The 17,452-nt window shown below is 46.7% G+C and overlaps 1 protein-coding gene across 2 annotated transcripts in view; it reads right to left on the reverse strand.

The window, feature by feature from the left end:
* The window catches only part of LMBRD2 (LMBR1 domain containing 2), a 440,257-nt gene that overhangs the window by 168,425 nt on the left and 254,380 nt on the right, over positions 1-17,452 (reverse strand). The gene's annotated exons all lie outside the window — the stretch shown is intronic.

The raw sequence follows: 17,452 nt of genomic DNA on the forward strand, positions 1-17,452 counted from the left end.
CTTTGTGTTTTTACTTCAAGTGCATAGGAAAGCTAACACTGCCACACATCTCTCTGCTATCAAACGAGCACGCGCCCGCCACCCCTGGTAACGAATGAGGCGATTCAGAGCACTACAGGAAGGCAAACAATATGCAGAGAAAGGCTGGAAAGCAACGTTGCAAAGAGTGGCCGCAACAGAAATCATAGCAGTGAATTGCAATGCCATTTAAAGAGTTTAATGTGAATGCAAGAGGTGGCAGTGACGCCACGGATGCCAATGGGAGATGCTGCAGCAGGTGGGGGGAGGGGCAGAGGGGGACAGAGAGAAGGGGGGCAGCCATGGTTGACATTTCCACCATACCTTCGTGGGTAGGCTCGGGGTCCGGAGTGAGCGAGATGTCGTCCAGCTCGCGGAGACAGAGCCACTTCCCGTCCATGGACACTCGGAATTTGCACAGATAGATGGTCTCCATTGCAGCCTGCGTGATCTTGTCTGTCGTGGGGGTTGGCATGTCACTTTGAGGCGTCAGGGCCGACATGATGACTCAGCTGGCACAACAACAACAAAACACAATCCTAAAGAGAAGCCTTCTAAAATACAACGCACAAATACCTCACCGTGTAGGATGGCGACAAAATGATTATCTTCGGAAAAAGGGTTTCGAATATCAAAGGCCACTGGTGGTCTCCCCCTCCTTGTCCTTAAAATCTAACACGGCTTTCACCAGCCGTACAACAAGCTATTCATCCCCATCTAGCGCCATAAAGCAAACCTGTCTCCCGGACGATGGGCTCTGCCTCAAAACGAAATTAGAGCCTGCTAGCTGGAAAGAAAAGGGGGTGAAAAACAAAACAAGACAGTAAATATGGGACAGAAGAAGCAACAGTTATATGGAACGAGGGGAAGGGGCGGGGACCAAAGAGCAAGTGGCCAAGTCCAAGCAGACTATAGCCGCCATCTTCGAACGGGTCACTGAACTACAATCGACCCACACTAACCTTCATTTTTAAAGAGGACGGTCGCCATATTAGAACGGGATGTGAAATGTCGTAACTGGACTACTACCTTCGTTTTAGGAAAACACGAAGAACTCTATCTCGGAAAGTTCTAATTCAGAATACGAGGGCAAACTTTGTACAATAATGACTGAAAGTGGGTTAGACAACCACAGATGCATGCTGCTGTGGCAGTTGTCAAATTCATAGTTTTTTTGGGAGGCAGGCTGCAAGAAATTAGCAAAATAATTCGTCGTTATCAGCGGCGTCATAAGCAGTCTATAAACAAGGCATTAATAATGGATACAGATAAAACGAGGAGAGCGAGACCAGGGGAAATGGATACCGCTGGAAATAAACGATTCTGGATCGGCAGCGCACGCAGCGTTCGGTAATCTCAGCAGCAGAGGGATGAGGCACGTGGCGGGGCCGGGATGTTTTTTCATCGCAGTCTGTAAAGAGGGAGAAAACAAGGAGATCAGGTGAGGGAGCAACGCCGGGACACCACCGCCTTTCTCCGAGGCACATCAGAAATGCCTCGGAGAAAGGGAGCGTCCTTTTCGGATTCGGGGGCGTGTTTTGATGTTGTCTCCTCCCTGAGACTTTTCGCAAAAAACACGCCCCCCGATCCGAAAAGGACGGGGCATGATTGGAGTGACGGGACCTCTTCTCCAATGGCTGGCCAGCATTTACTAGGCCAGCCAATGGAGAACAGGGTAGAAGAGGTGCGGGTTCAAGCCCCTCTTCTCCCAAGTCATTATCTCTCGCGAGCGAGACTGCGCAAGCGCAGCCATCGCTAGCCGAGACCTAAAAAGCAGGTCCTGACAGTGCCTTTGGTGTCTCATTTTCTTGAAAAGAAACACTCAGAAAAAGACGTTGTATGGACAGTGGTATCTGCACTGAAACAACCGCCACGGGTGGCAATGTTGAAACTATGTTACTGAAAAAAGAGGCATATTTACTTTTGGAATTCAACTGTACCCAGAAAGGGTTAAACGAAATGTCAGAATTAAGTAAAACCACAAATTAGCAACATACCTCTCAACAAAAGAAATAATGAATTACAAGAGTGCTCCAGGGGAAGACAAGGAACACTTCGAACTACATCACCCAGAAACGACCAAACAAATCACTTCCTGTCCAAGAGAAGAAAAAAGGGAAAAACGCACGGCAAACCGTAAAAGCAGATACGAAGGAATCAGCAGGCAGTGAAAGTGAATCCCAGAAGAATCCCGTAAAAGCTAATTGTGTAAATTCAAAGTTTGTGCATGGAGGTAGAAAATCTGCAAAGCCCCCATATTCCTGACAAATAGACTACCCAAACGATGTTCCTTTCATCCGTTCCAGATTTAATTTACAAGCATCACCGCGGGCTCACCAGGCACATGACAGAACAGAACAGTACACAATGTTATAATTTCGAGTACGTTTTCGAGACCTGACTTTCATTCTTTATTTAACAACTCGCTTTAGTCGGAATATCAGTACTGAGATACAATGTTGCCTTCCACCATTGCAGAACTAGAGCACAAAACGAACCGACAATTCTAGTCTAACAAGTTCACAGTTTTACAGAGAGGCCCGCTGCGTCACAAACATGATTGGACATAAAGCAATCCTTTAAGTAAGCCAAAACGAAATTCCTTATTTAGTGAAATGTTTTATTCATTCAGTATAAATATATGAACAAACACTGTCTGTTTGAAAAAATTGACAGCAATTCAAAAAAACGGAACTCATAAAAGAAACTCACCTTTCAGTCAGGAAGAGAGTTTACCAATTTAACTCGGGTACTAAAATTTGATTCACCAAAGTACAAACAGTGATAGAGAGAAGGGACACAAAATACTGAATATTTTTATTTTCTCTTTATTAATTCCAGATTACACCGTGTTATTGCCCTGAAGATAATCCCTTGAGTAAAACAGGGATTTTAAACGCGTCGGCACTTTCTTTTTTCTTCACCCTTGATGGAGACTGATTAAATGAATGGCAGAATCTGTAGAGAGACCATGAACACTGATTTATCCCCACAGATACCGAATATGCTCCTCAAGGAGAGCAACTCTCCAAAAGAGGAAACCGACTGGGTTTAATGAGAGTGCTCCTTAATTGAATAGATGTACAAACTATATACTGATATAATTCCACAAATGTCAGTATGATTCACATAGGCACTGAATTTAAGCACAATTGTTTCATTTGACAAATGCACTGTTTAGGAATGTTTAATGCTTTGACCATTTGGAAAATCGGCACAGAGCAATTTTAATTTGAACTACAAAGTGCATCACTTCTTGTTTCCAGACGAATAGAACTGTTGAAATGTTTTTTTTAAATGTATAAATCATGGCGAAATAATGTAGCCAGGACCAAGTATTATAAATATTGGCCCCTAGTCTGCTGAAATAAATAGCAGCATGAGAAAAACGGTTGCCAGGTTCTACTTTTTGTAAAACTTTTAGAAATGTGGCATTTTCCAGTCTAAAGCCTCTAGTAGTCCTTGTTAAAATAATCCCCAACTGTCCCCCGGCAGCCTCCTGGGAGGTGTGAATTGCTCTTAGGCACGGGGACAAAAGCGCCTTGACTGGGGGGTTGTGGCCACCCATTGCACACGCTACAAAGAAGCAGCCCCTGTCACATGCAGCTGGAACCTACAAGTAGGTCTGCCCTTGTTATTATCTAAGTAGTCAGAATTGCAACAATCCCAGTGGAGGAAAATCATGTTCCAGATCTGGTATTGCAGAGGGAGTTCCTCATTTCCCTAGACACATCTCAGGGGTGTGCCCAGAGCTCTGCCCCAGGGATATCAATTTTGACATCTTGGATTTGGGCATAGAGATGATTTCTGGGATTATTTAGTGTCAAACTCCCAGGAAATGATGTCAAATTGGGTAGTATTGTCCCTGGGAACGTTTCCCTATTTGTTAGGGAATCATACCCACCCGTAAGCGAGTGCCAAGCATATAAGGTGGCACCATGGGCTACCTTCCTCATAACACTGCTGGATGTGTGGAAAACAGAAGAAGAGCTGCACATGCTGATTCAAAGGACTGGAACTTAGAAGGACTGAGCCTGCTGTTTTACCTGTGGAGAGAAAGCCCAAAGGCTGGATCTGCTCCCACCTGAACACTAGAGAGAAGAGTGGACTCCAGGGGCTAATGAACTAGCCTCCTGTTAAGCTTCAGGACCACAAATGCTGCAAGAAGCCTGCAACAAAGAAGAGTCCAGCACACTATTGTGCTTGCAATGTTGTAAAGTAATGCTTGGCATGCCAGCTACAACAAACAGTGTCAAAAAACCCAATAAAGATGGTTATAAAAAAATAAAAACAAAGAAGAGCCAAGCTGATCAGTTCCAACTGGATTGACCCTTGATCATGCTGGTGAGTTCTAACTCACCAAGTGGTTCCCCAAAAGGTCCTAGACCCTTGACTTGTGTTAGAGTGTAGTCTCTCCCCCTCAAGATTTCAAAAGTGGACACTAAGAAACTTTTTTCTGAACTTCCTAGAAGAACCAGCGCGCCATCATGACATCGCTGGTCAGGTTCAACATGGTGGTTTGCTCTGATGAAAGCAGCTCTACTTTCAGAAAAGTTTCTAAGTATCAATGTGGAGGATTGTACCAGTGAGCAGAAACCAGCCACTGTTGACCCCTCTGTCAGAACACATGGTAGCCCGCCCTCCGGCAAGAAAATTCCTCCAGAAAAAAATGAAAATCAGACGGTAAATATTTCACCAGGACAAACCTGGTCCCTGTCGCCAACCCACGCTCTATCACAGTCAGCCCTAACTTTTGACTTTGATCTGGTCTACCAGATACCCTTGGTTTGCACCTTCTAGCAATAGTAAATTATAACACTCCTAAATATCATATCTCCAGATCTTTGATCCAAGTTTTGTCGCGTTGGTGTTTATTTGTTTATGAATATTTGTATTACATTTATAAATTGGAGAGGGATTGTGTTGTTGACTAACTGTTTTGGGTGCAGATATATGCTTTACACTTGGTTCCTCTGTGTTATGCATTACTGTTCTGTGACACAGCTACCCAGGATTGAGCTAAAGTTTAAATTACAGTAACCTAACTGGAGCGGATAGAGAATAGTGGCATTATTACTTGGCGAGGTTTCCCAACTAATATTTCACTTTGTCACACCCACTGCCGTTCGTAGAAAAAGTAAACCTCTGAAGAGCAGGAACAACACATATAACCAAAACACGAGCGGCTGACTGAAGCAACAGGTTTTCAATCTATTTTATAGCAAAGAACTTGTCCTAGCCTAAAAAGTTGATGTGAGGATGCATTTCCCACTAATATATAGCACTGAATGACAGATTGGCAAACCTCATAATTTGTCATAATTGTCCCGAAAACAAATGATGCAAATTACGCACGCCCCTAGTTTTATAAAGTATACAACTAGAGAGTTAAAGATTCACATATTGAGATATAGTTTGAATCACTAAGTAAATCTGTGTGTCTTTCAGTTATGGAAATGGAGCAGGAGCTTAAACAATTCAGTTTCTTTTTATTTTAATTCCTACAACTGGGTGGCGGAGCTTGCAATTTTCCATAATGACGGCAATCAATGGTGCTACGGCACAAATCACTTCTCTGAGTTGTGCTGAGCTAACTAGAGCCAGTCAATGTCTAATAGCAGAGAACAGAGAGGTAGCAACTCCAAAACAGTCAGAATGTTGGGGACCAAGGACCTGGTATAGAGGAAACACTGTTTAAGAAGGTGGCATTAAGCGGTAAAATATCAGGAGCATTAGGTGCTAGTTTCTACTGTCCGCCTGATGCTGTGTCCCAGGACAGGGAAGCTGGTGCTCTTTGTCCTCTGAAACACTGGGGATTTAAAATGTCAGCGCAGGGGCTGCAAAGCAATGCTGGCACGTGACCCGAGTTCGACCTACATCTGAATGCAAACTGTTACCCAGAAAGCATGGGAGAGTTTTAGGCCAATGCAGTTTGTGCCCTGAGGCATCTTCCCTCCCACAAAACTTCATGCTAGAAATGTTTTACAGTTTGTTACAGTGCCTCCCAAGGTTGTTAGGCAGTGAGCACCAAAAGAAAACAAAAAGGCTACTTACCCAGTATGCATCTGTTCTTGGCATATAGAGCTGTAGAGTCATATGCTTTTGCATAGATCGCCATCTAGTGTTGGGTCAGGATGTTTGCACGTTATTTTTCTTTGAAGAAGTCTTTCTAGTCACAAGGTAGGGGACTCCTCCTTTCGGTGAGAGTGTGCATGGCCATCGACTCCATTGTTAAGATTGTTTTCCCGCAGAGGGTGATAATGGAGTTAGTAAGAGTAGTAAGAAGGAGATGTCCATGAATGCATGTATCTAAGTAAGATGTTACTGCAACAGGTTTAGGTACCTGGGGAGGCGGGCAGATGAATATGACTCTACAGCACTATATGCCAAGAACAGATGCATACTGGGTAAGTAGCATTTTTCGTTCGAGGCATATGAGCTGTAGATCATATGCTTTTGCATAGACTATATTGCAGTTATCTCCCAAAGCGGTGGCTAACCTGTAGCTGTTGCAGTGGTCTGAAATAGTGTACGTAAAACTGCTTGGCCTACATTAGCTTGCTGTGCTGCCAACACATCCACAGAATAGTGTTTTGTTAATGTGTGATGTGTAGGCCATGTTGCAGCTTTGCATATATCATCTATGGGTATATTTTCTAGGAATGCGATAGAAGGCCCCAGTTTGCGTGTAGAGTGTGCTCTATGGGGAACTGGTAATGTTCCTTTAGCCTTTGCATAGCATATTTGAATGCACTTGACTATCTACCTTGCAATACCTGATTTTGATATAAGAATGCCTTTGTGTAGTGGAGCAAAAGCGACAAAAAGCTGATTTGTGTTACGGAAAGGTTTTATCCTTCCAATGTAATAAAGCAATGCTCTTTTCACATCTAATGTGTGTAGTGAATGTTCTGCCACTGAATCTGGTTGAGGGAAGAACACAGGCAACTCAATAGATTGATTGATATGAAAAGCAGAAATGACTTTAGGAAGGAATTTAGGATTGGGCCAAAGAACTACTTTGTTTTGATGCATTTGTAAAAAAGATTCTTCTATAGTTAATGCTTGAAGTTCACCCACTCTTCTGAGTGATGTAACAGCCACTAGGAAAGCAAGTTTCCATGTGAGAAATTGCAGTTCACATCTGTGCAATGGTTCAAAGGGTGGACCCATTAGTCTGGTGAAAACAATGTTGAGATTCCACACTGGAGCAAGTGGACGTCTCGGGGGAATAACTCTTTTCAGTCCCTCCATAAACGCTTTAATGACAGGTACTCTCCAAAATAGACAGCATCTATCTCTTTTTAGATTTGGAGATATGCAGCTATAGCAGCTAGATGTAACCGTATGGACGTGTATGCTAAATTGGAATGTTGTAGATGTTCATATGGCCATGTCTGAACTGGGGTGGTGGAGTAAGCTAAAGACTGATGATGGATTAAACCCAGATCAGTTGACTGGGGGTGAGTGTTTGATTTGCTCTAACGCGCCGTCCATCATCCCCTTTGGTGTCGCTTTGTTCGCCCCAAGTTGGCAGGGTATGCCCAGACGTGGGTCCCTTGCTCACTTTGCCACTGGATTCAAGATAGCCTGGCTGACGAGGGTTATGAACCCGAAACCGGTCCCAGGATGCTTGTTTCCGGTCCAGGGAAGACATGGCTTGGCAGTTCGGGCTGGACTGTTCTCATGAGGCACAGGGTCAGACTGATTTGCATATGGCCATGTCTGAACTGGGGTGGTGGAGTGAGCTAAAGAGTGATGATGGATTAAACCCAGATCAGTTGACTGGGGGTGAGTGTTTGAATTGCTCTAACGCTCCGTCCATCATCCCCTTTGGTATCGTAGATGTAACAAATAGCATATAAAGTTTTGGACAGAAGCATCAAGCGGGTTGATGTGGTTATTACAGTAAATCACAAACCGCTTCCACGATGCTGCATAGCAAGCTCTTGTGGTAGGACGTCTAGCTTCCTTGATAATATTCATACAGTCTGGCGGTAGATTAAGATAGCCAAACTCTAGGACTTCAGGTGCCAGATCGCCAGATTGAGTTGACTGGGGTATGGGTGTCTTATGTCTCCATGGCTCTGTGTGAGGAGGTTGGGTGTAAGATGTAGGTTTTGATGAGGAACTACCAAGTGTTCCAATAGGGTTGTGAACCATGGTTGACGTGCCCATGTGGGAGCAACTAGGATTAGTGTAAGGGACGCTTGTTTGTGTTTCCGAACCACTAATGGAATGAGTGGGAGAGGCGGAAAAGGGTAAGCAAATATCCCTGACCAGTTCATCCATAGAGCATTGCCTTTGGACAATGGGTTTGGATACCTGGACGCGAAGTTTGAGCATTTTGAGTTTAGGTGCGTGGCGAACAGGTCTATGTCTGTGTATGCCACACATTTGAAAGAATAGGAGGAGAACTTGAGGATGTAGTTCCCATTCGTGGATTTGCTGTGTCTGACGACTTAGCAGATCTGCCATACGATGGTCTACTACTGGGAGATGTTCTGCTAGTAGATAGATTTTGTTATGATTGGCCCATCTCCAGATGTCCTGGGCTAGGGAGAACAGTTGGAGGGAGTGTGTCCCCCCCTCTGTTTTTGAATGTAGTACATGGCTGTCATGTTGTCTGTACGAATTAGTAGTCTTGCGCACTAGCTGCACCTAAAATGCTTTCAAAGCCTCAAAAATCGCTAGCAGTTCTAGATGATTTATATGAAGCTGTTTTTGTTGGGAGCTCCACATGCCTTGAATTGTGTGGGTTTGGAGATGCGCTCACCAACCTGTCAGTGATGCGTCTGCTGTCAGTACTATCTGTGGAACCGGGTCGCTGAAGTGCCGCTCTTTCAAAAGGTTTTGTGTGTTCCGCCACTGCAGAGAGCGATGGGTGTGGCCATCTACCAACACTAGATCTGATAACTGACCTTGAGCCTGGTTCCACTGATGTGTTAAGCATTCCTATAGGGGACGCATCTGAAGTCTTGCGTAGGGAACTATGAAAATGCAAGACGCCATCATTCTCAGTAATTGCATGAACACTCGAGCTGGTAAGGAGTGTTGAGGCTGGAACGGAGACATCAGGTTTTGAATATTTCTGATTCTGGCTGGAGTTGGGTATGCTAGAGCTTTTTGTTTGTCTATCGTAGCTCCTAGATAGTCTTGAGACATGGATGGTTGGAGATGGGATTTGGTCTGATTTACTGTGAATCCTAGTTGGTGAAGGAGTTGCACAATCTTTTGTGTGTGGCGCACACAGCTGTTGTGCGAACTGGCCTTTATGAGCCAGTAGTCTAAGTATGGGAAGACTTGAACATGTTGTCTTCTCAGGTGGGCTGTGATTACTGCTAAACATTTTGTGAAAACCCTGGGAGCGGTTGTCACTCCGAAGGGAAGGACTCTGAATTGATAATGTTGGCCTGCTACCACAAACCTGAGGTATTTGCGGTGCGCAGGGTGTATTGGAATATTAAAGAAAGCGTCGTTTAATTCCAGAGTGGCTAGAACGTCACCTTGCTGAAGGAGAGGAATCACTTGTTGGAGTGTTACCAGCTTGAACCCTGAAATCCATAACCAAGCATGTCTATGGAGTAGTACACTAGTGTTTACTGCCCAAGCTGCCTGATCAACCGCACACCTGATAGAGGTATTAGTAATAAATGTACCTTCTTGAACAAGGTCACTGGCTTTAGTCTTGTACTCATCCGAAAGGAATGCAATGAGCGTTTTGAGTTTGTCATAATGAGCTCCATCATACCTTGCCAACAATGCTTGGGCATTGGCAAAGCGTCAATTATTAGCCGCTTGTGAGGCTATCGTTTTTCTTGAAGCATCTAATAATTTGGAATCCTCAAGAGGAGGGGCATCCCCTGTTGTTTGAGAGTTAGCTCTCTTACAAGCATTGGAAAGAACCAGAGAGTCTAAGGGTAACTGTCCTTTGATATACACAGGGTCATTGGGTGCAGCTCTGTATTTTTTCTCTACCATGGGAGTGATGATCCTAGCTCTTAAAGGGTCTTTAAAGATATGCTCAGTGTGTTTGAGCATTGCCTTCAATATTGGTAATGTTTGTGTAGCCCTTTGAGATGAACTCAGTGTCTCCAACAAACAATCCTCCTTTTAAACTCTCATTATAAAGCTCTACTTCATGATATTGTGCGGCCCTATTAAGGAGCTTAATGTACCCAATGGTATCATCTGGAGCTGAAGGCCTGGATGGAAATAGGTCAGGGTCATTATCAGGTTGAGGGACATTATAATGATCCCATGGATCAGTATCCTGTGGTGAATCCTATGGTGCATAGTCATCTATATCCCCATCCCCTGTATCCTGTGGGTCAGGTGATGGTGGTGTAGGGGAATGTGTAGGTGTACATGTAATGAGCAATTCTTCATGAATGGGTGAAGAAGGTGAAATATAAGGAGGAGAAGGGTTAGAGGCCACATTTTTCTTCTTTAAAGGAATGTGGTCCTCTGGTGAGCCCATTTTCCTCTTTTCAGGACGTTTGGCATGAATATGTGCAGTTTAATCACGATTTCCTTCTGTTTCGGATCCGAAGGTGGATTTTCGGTCCCAGGCTCTTTAGTTGCCGTACTTTCTTTAGATGCCGGTTTTGGCGTCGCGTTTCGGCTCCAAAGTTTTCAGGCTCCGAAGATTTAGATTTAGGTTTACGCAACGGTGGCATGGAAACCAGAAGGTGTTTCACTTTCTATGCCAAAGGTTTCAGGTCGGCATCAGTGTGGGGACGGGTAGAGCCCAAGCCGGAAGGATGTTGTTCATGTTTCGGGTCCGAGCCCGAAGGCGGGGTGCTTGAAACCCTTTCTCGGTGCCAACCTTGGCCCCAAGGCAGAAGAGGGACCGGAGCCTTTTTCTTATAAAGGAGCTGGTATGGGAACGAGGCATCAGAGTCAGCATCGGATACGGAAACATGCTCCTCCTCCATTTCGGTTTCCTGCGTTTGCGATTCTTCATGTTCGGACTCTTCTACGAGGAGGTCGGGCGCAGAGCCGCTTTGTTGGTACATTTCGTGACAACGAGCCCGACGATCACGGAGGATTTTTTTCAACCGAAATGACCGACACGCGTCGCAGTCTTTCTCGTGTTCTGGGGATAGGCAAAGGTTGCACACTTCGTGCAAGCCGGTGCGCGGAACATAACTTGAATGGAGTCCGTTCCATCAGCTGCTACCGATCCCTGTGCAGGTAGGCCCAACGGCCTTCCACGAATGTTCCGACCTGAGGTTTTCGAGAGCAAACGATAGGCGGAGAATGGGAAACGCGATCAATAAATAATACCGTTGAGAGTAGTGGACTGCGCTCCAAAGTGGGCCCAAAGAGACGGTGCCAAACCGGAGCCCAACAATTCACATCCAAACCCGATGGCGGAAAAAAACAATCTAACAATGGAGTCGATGCCCATGCACACTATCACTGAAAGGAGGAGTCACCTACCTCGTGACAGGAAAGACTTCTACGAAGAAAAACAAAGTGCAAACATCCGGACCCAACACTAGATGGCGATCTATGCAAAAGCATATGATCTACAGCTCATATGCCTCAAACATGTTAGGTCTTTACTCCAAGAGCTTGAAGTGCCAGGGTGTGCCATGAAGATTAAACCAGAATTGGCTAGGCATTTGGGGGGTTTCCTGATCAGGGGCGAGCCAATGCTAATGAACTTCCTTATCGACATGGAGGATTTTATGCATCATATCGAGAAAAAGGTGATCTCCTCTGATGGGGTCTCAAAGGAAACACCAGAATAACTGCCAGGATAGAGAGATAAGAAGAACCTTTTGTCATATTGTTGGGTCATGAATGTACCATACATGGGCATGTTACCATGCCCTTAGTGCCCAACCGCAGGTATATTTGGTATCCTGAGTTATATTTTAGCCCTGTCATCACACTAATCTGAGCTTGGACATAGAGACCTAGGCCTGTCTCTGATTATGTGACTTTTTGGACCTCTATATTGACATATGGGTCACCACAAGCGTGCCCTTATTGTGGGCAGAAGAGTATTTCACTGTACTAAGTATAGCGCATAAAGCAGTGATGGCAGCATACTGTGTTTTGCAATGATCAATAGTATGACCAGACCGTTTATATCTGCATCACTGGGAGTGAGCCTACTGGTTACATTTGTAACAAGCATTTACAGTGCAATGGTCTCGGCATTGTTAAAGTTAAAGCTATTGGCATTGCTCATGACATTATTTTTGTTTATGTTTTTGTTTTTAAAACATTTAAAGAAACGGCATTGTTATTTACAATGTTAATAGCTTAACCCCTTCAGTGCCCGCCCCTTTCCCCGCCCAGTGCCGGCCGTTGCATTAGCGAGCGGGGTCTATGACGAGCTGGACTCGTCATGGGCACAGCGCCACCGCGGCCCATGACGAGTCCAGCTCGTCATGGGCACTGAAGGGGTTAATCACTCTCAAATGCGAGACCTATTGCATTTGCACCCACACACAGAGCCACACACCCAAAGCCACCCACACACACAGAGCCACCCACACAGAGCCACTCACATTGAGCAACCCACACTCAAATAGAGCCACCCATAGAGCCACCCACAGAGCCACCCACACACACACACACTCACACACACACACACACACACACACACACACACAGAGTTACCCACACACAGACAGACCCACCACGCATAGAGCTACCTACAAAAAAAGCCACCCACACACACAGAGCCACACACACACAGCCACCCACACACACACACACAGAGCCACCCACACACACACACAGAGCCACCCACACACACACACACAGAGCCACACACACACACAGCCACCCCCACACACAGCCACCCCCACACAGAGCCACCCCCACACAGAGCCCTGACAGGAAGGCAGGGTAATGCTGGCCTGGCAGGCTAATGCTGGCCTGGCAGGCTGCGTGTGGTCGGAAGTTTCAAGACTGGAGATAGTCGTGTTCTGTATTCACCACTGTGATGAGGAGGGGTTAGGAGTGCTCAGAATAAGGGAAGTACTTCAACTCAAACCCCGAAGGAGAGGCACATAAAAGTGTGCCTTGTGGGTACCGCAGCCACAGAGTGCTGCATTAGAAGGGCAATGTCAGACATTCTGTTAAGCTTGGTCTTTCAGAGTTTGCAGGACTGCCTCACGGAATCTTACAAAAAGGATTAACACACAAATCCCCTTTTTTAGTGGCAGGTCGACGCCCCTACCAGCCGAAGCCCTTCCTGCACGTCCAATTTGCTCACACCGGAGCAGGTGCCCAGAAGCCCCTTCGCTACTGTCGGGCACATCTCACATGGCAGCCACTCACCTGCCTCCAACATGCAAGTCACCAACGTATAATAAAGATCTGTGCTAAAACTCTTTATACTGGGCTCTAGGTTTAATAAAAACATTTCGCTAAGAGAATAGAAAAATATAATCATTCACACATGACTTGCACGTCTACCCTTTTTAATTCAGATACTTCCAGCAGCTTTAATCCTCGACTCTAATTGTTCGAATAAGTAGAAGTTTGTATTCCCTTCAAAAGACACGAGGAAAGAAAATGACTTGTCATACCTGACTGACCCAGTAATATAAAATCCAATTGTGAAGAAGAGGAGATCAGGGCAGAGCCGTGGAAGTACCATCAGCTTAGCAAACACTAAATAATGAACAATCTCGGCCCTGCCTGCCGTGATAAAACACTCCATTAGCTTCACTGTTTTTAAATGAGTGATAATTGTGGCACAGCCACACTGAAAGGTGATTGAATTTTTATCTGTAGCAGCACGCTTTCTGAAAAGGTTAACCAAAATGTCCCGCGAATACCCTGTCCCCTTGCCTTGCTGCGAATTTCACACAAGTCTATTTGGCATAGCTAATACTGCAAAAATATTCATTTGTCCAAAGACGCTGACATAGGAAATTACCGGAGCCTCCTAGCCAGGCATCGGAGGTGACTGACTACACGTCAGCTGTGCCTTTCAAAGCCCGTCCTTCCACGGAGAGGGAGTGCGTCCGTGGGAGGGGGCGAGTACCTGCGCGCCACTCGGGCAGATGTGCAAGCAGGCCACTGCCAGGGGTGTTGGTAATCCAGAAGTCCCTGAACAGTTTGCTGATATATAACAAGCACACCACTGCCTTTCTCCGAGGTGAAGCAGAAATGCCTCGGAGAAAGGCAGCGGCATTTTCGGATTCGGGGGCGTGTTTTCGGATTCGGGGGCGTGTTTTTCTTTTTCTCTTCTCTTGCCATTGGCTGGAGGAGAGAAAAACACGCCCAGCGAAAAGTATCGAAAAAAAACGCCCCCGAATCCGAAAAGGACGGGGCCTGTTTTGCGAGACAAACCTCTTCTCCAATGGCTGGCCAGCATTTAAGAGGCCAGCCAATGGAGAAGAGGAGAGAAGAGGAGCGGGTTCAAGCCCCTCTTCTCCAAGTCATTAAATCTCGCGAGCGAGACTGCGCAAGCGCAGCCTTCGCTAGCTGAGACCTAAAAAGCTCTGCTGTATGGGTGTGGCTAGAATCTTTTTTTTGGGGGAAATATTTTTATTTGCATTTTTAACCAACATAAGCACATCTGACAAATCACAGATAATAAACCGCACGTTCAGGCGCCTTCCCCTCCCTCCACCCTCCCCCAGAATAACAGCATCATGGATCTTTATCCCACAAGATCTAGCCACCACATAGAATACAGAAGTCCGCAATGTTCTGCTTTCCCCCAGCAGCACTCCAGAAGGTCCGGTCCTGTCGCCCGCCTCCCAGCAACTGACATATCCTCAGGACTCCCAGTGCGTCAATCTGATCCCAGACCCCCGTCAAGGCCATGGTATCTCCTCCATTTACCCCATACTCTACGGAATTTCCGAGGGCACCCTCTAGCTTTATAAGTGACCCTTTCGGCCACCATATACAAATCCATCCCTCTTCTCCATTCCTCGGCCCGGGGTGCCGCAGGGGCTCCCCATGCTCGCGCCACATCTCGTTTCGCCACCACAAAAGCTATCATCACAAAAATCAGATGTGGGCGACTCAAATCTACATCGGTGGCTATCCCAAGCAAGACACATTTTGGGTCCAGGGGGAGCATTGCCTCTAGTATCTTTTCTCAATTCCCCCACTAAGCGTGTCCAGTAAGCATGCACAATAGGGCAGTCCCAGATAATATGATAGAAGGTCCCCTGCGGGTGCCCACATCTAAGGCAGCAGGAGTCACTGGATCGACCCATGCGGTGCAGTCTGGCCCTGTCATAATATACCCTATGTAGAATCTTGTATTGTATGAGTCTCAGTCGGGATTTAATCTCAACTTCTCTGTGGTGCATCAAGGCTGTCTCCCAGTCTGTCGTGTCCATCTCGCCCAGGTCCTGTTCCCGTGCAGCTCTCAGTTTCCCTAGTCTGTCCAGTGTATTGTTATTCAGAGTCTTACACGTCCGTGACACTAGCTTAGTGGATACTCGTTCCTGCAGCAGACGGCCTTCCAGTGGGGCATACTCTGGCAGAGCGGAGGTAAGCGCCGTCTCAGCCTGCCACGCATGACGCAGCTGTGCATATTTGAGGAACTGAGTGGGGCGCAGTCCATATTCCGCCGCCAGGGACACATAGGGCTTAAGTTTTCCCCTGCTTTACCAAGTCCCCTAACGTGGAAATCCCAATATCATCCCACCCTCCAAAGCCTGATAATTTGTGGCGCTCCTTTAACCACGAGCAGGTCCATATCAATGTCTGTTTGGTCAGTTTGTGTGACCATCCCATCATTTTCGTCGCCCTGTCCCAAGTCTCTATAGATATCTGCATCGCATGGAGTATTCGCCGCCTACCCGCCCCCCCATATAAGTAATAAAGACTAGTGCGGCGTGACATGGTGTTCCTTTCCAGCCTGTAAGTCGGGTGGTCCGCAGGTGCATAGAGCCAATCATTTATCGGTGCCAAGTGTTCTGCCCAGTAATATGCTTCCACATCTGGCAAGGAGATCCCCCCCCATTGTATTGGTTCCTCTGTAACGTATCTAGGGCTATCCTAGGTTGTTTCCCTAGCCACAGTAGAGAGCGTAGTTCCGCATTTATTACCTTATGGTCTGTCTGGGGAGGGGGAAGTATTCATTATGTAGGGCATACAAGAAGCGGGGCAGCATGATCATCTTAAACATTGCAGCCCGGCCTAAGATCGTGAGAGGGAGGGCCTTCCATCTAAGGGCGTCATCCGCAAAATTCCTGATCCCTCGTTGGATATTCATATCATAGGAGACGTGTCGGTCCGCTGTCAGATAGATCCCCAGATATGTGAATCCCGTCCACGTAACCTGAAGGGCCGCAGGCAGGGGGGGCCACTCCCTCTCTCCGCGTGGGCTATATAAGACCGATTTATGCCAGTTGATCGTATATCTCGCAAAGGAGCCATACCTAGCCAGGAGCTCGAACAGCGCGGGGATCGTACTGGCCGGTTGGGTGACATATAGGAGAATATCATCCGCATATGGCGAAATTTTTTCTTCACAAACGTCAGTCTGTGATATACGGAATCCCCGTATCTCGTTCGTTTGCTGGACCGCACAGGCCACTACATCAATAGTAAGGGCGAAGAGTAGTGGGGAGAGGGGGCATCCCTGCCGGGTCCCCCGTCTGACAGGGAAATCCTCGGACAGGATCCCGTTGACTTTCACCCTAGCCCTGGGGTCAGCATAAAGCAGTCCGACCCATTTCCTGAATTTGGGGCCTATGCCGAATTTGACTAACGCCGCCTCCAGAAAGGGCCAGTGGACAGCGTCACACGATTTTTCGGCGTCTAAAGAGAGGAACATGTGCGGTTCCTCCCGTCCTTTCACCTCCATAAGCCAATTATGTGTTCGTCTTAAATTTTGCCTAGTCGCCCTGTCTGGCAGAAATCCCGTATGGTCCTGGTGGACCTGGTCCGAAATCACCCAACGTAGACGAAGGGCCAAGACCGTCGCTAAGATCTTAACCTCCACATTTAGAAGGGAGATCGGTCTATAAGACGCGCAGTTCTCGGGAGGCCTGCCCTACTTGTAGATTGGTATGATCGTGGCCCTCCGCAGGTCTGACGGAAGGAGACCCTCTTGGGCCACGTCTTGACAAAGCGTCAGAAGGTGGGGCGTCAGCAGGTCTACCCCTTTTTTCAAACATTCCGCCGGGAGTCCATTCGGGCCCGGAGACTTCCCCGGCAGGAGCTTAGCTATTGCTTCTCTGAGTTCAGTGGTCGAGATGTCAATTTCAAGGGCGTCCTTGTCCTCGTCCGTTAAGACTGGGGTCTGGACAGTAGACAGGTATTCCAAGATATCACCTGGCCTTCCTAATGCTCTGGCGTTATAGAAGTCCTGATTGTAGGAGGCAAACGTCTGGGCGATCTGAGCATCACCAGTCTGCATCTGTCCTCGTCCGTCCACCACCCCTTCAACCCATCTGCTATCCCGTTCTTTACGGCTTAGCCAAGCCTATAG

The sequence above is a fragment of the Triturus cristatus genome, chromosome 2_1 (assembly GCF_964204655.1).
Source record: "Triturus cristatus chromosome 2_1, aTriCri1.1, whole genome shotgun sequence".
NCBI lineage: Eukaryota > Metazoa > Chordata > Amphibia > Caudata > Salamandridae > Triturus > Triturus cristatus.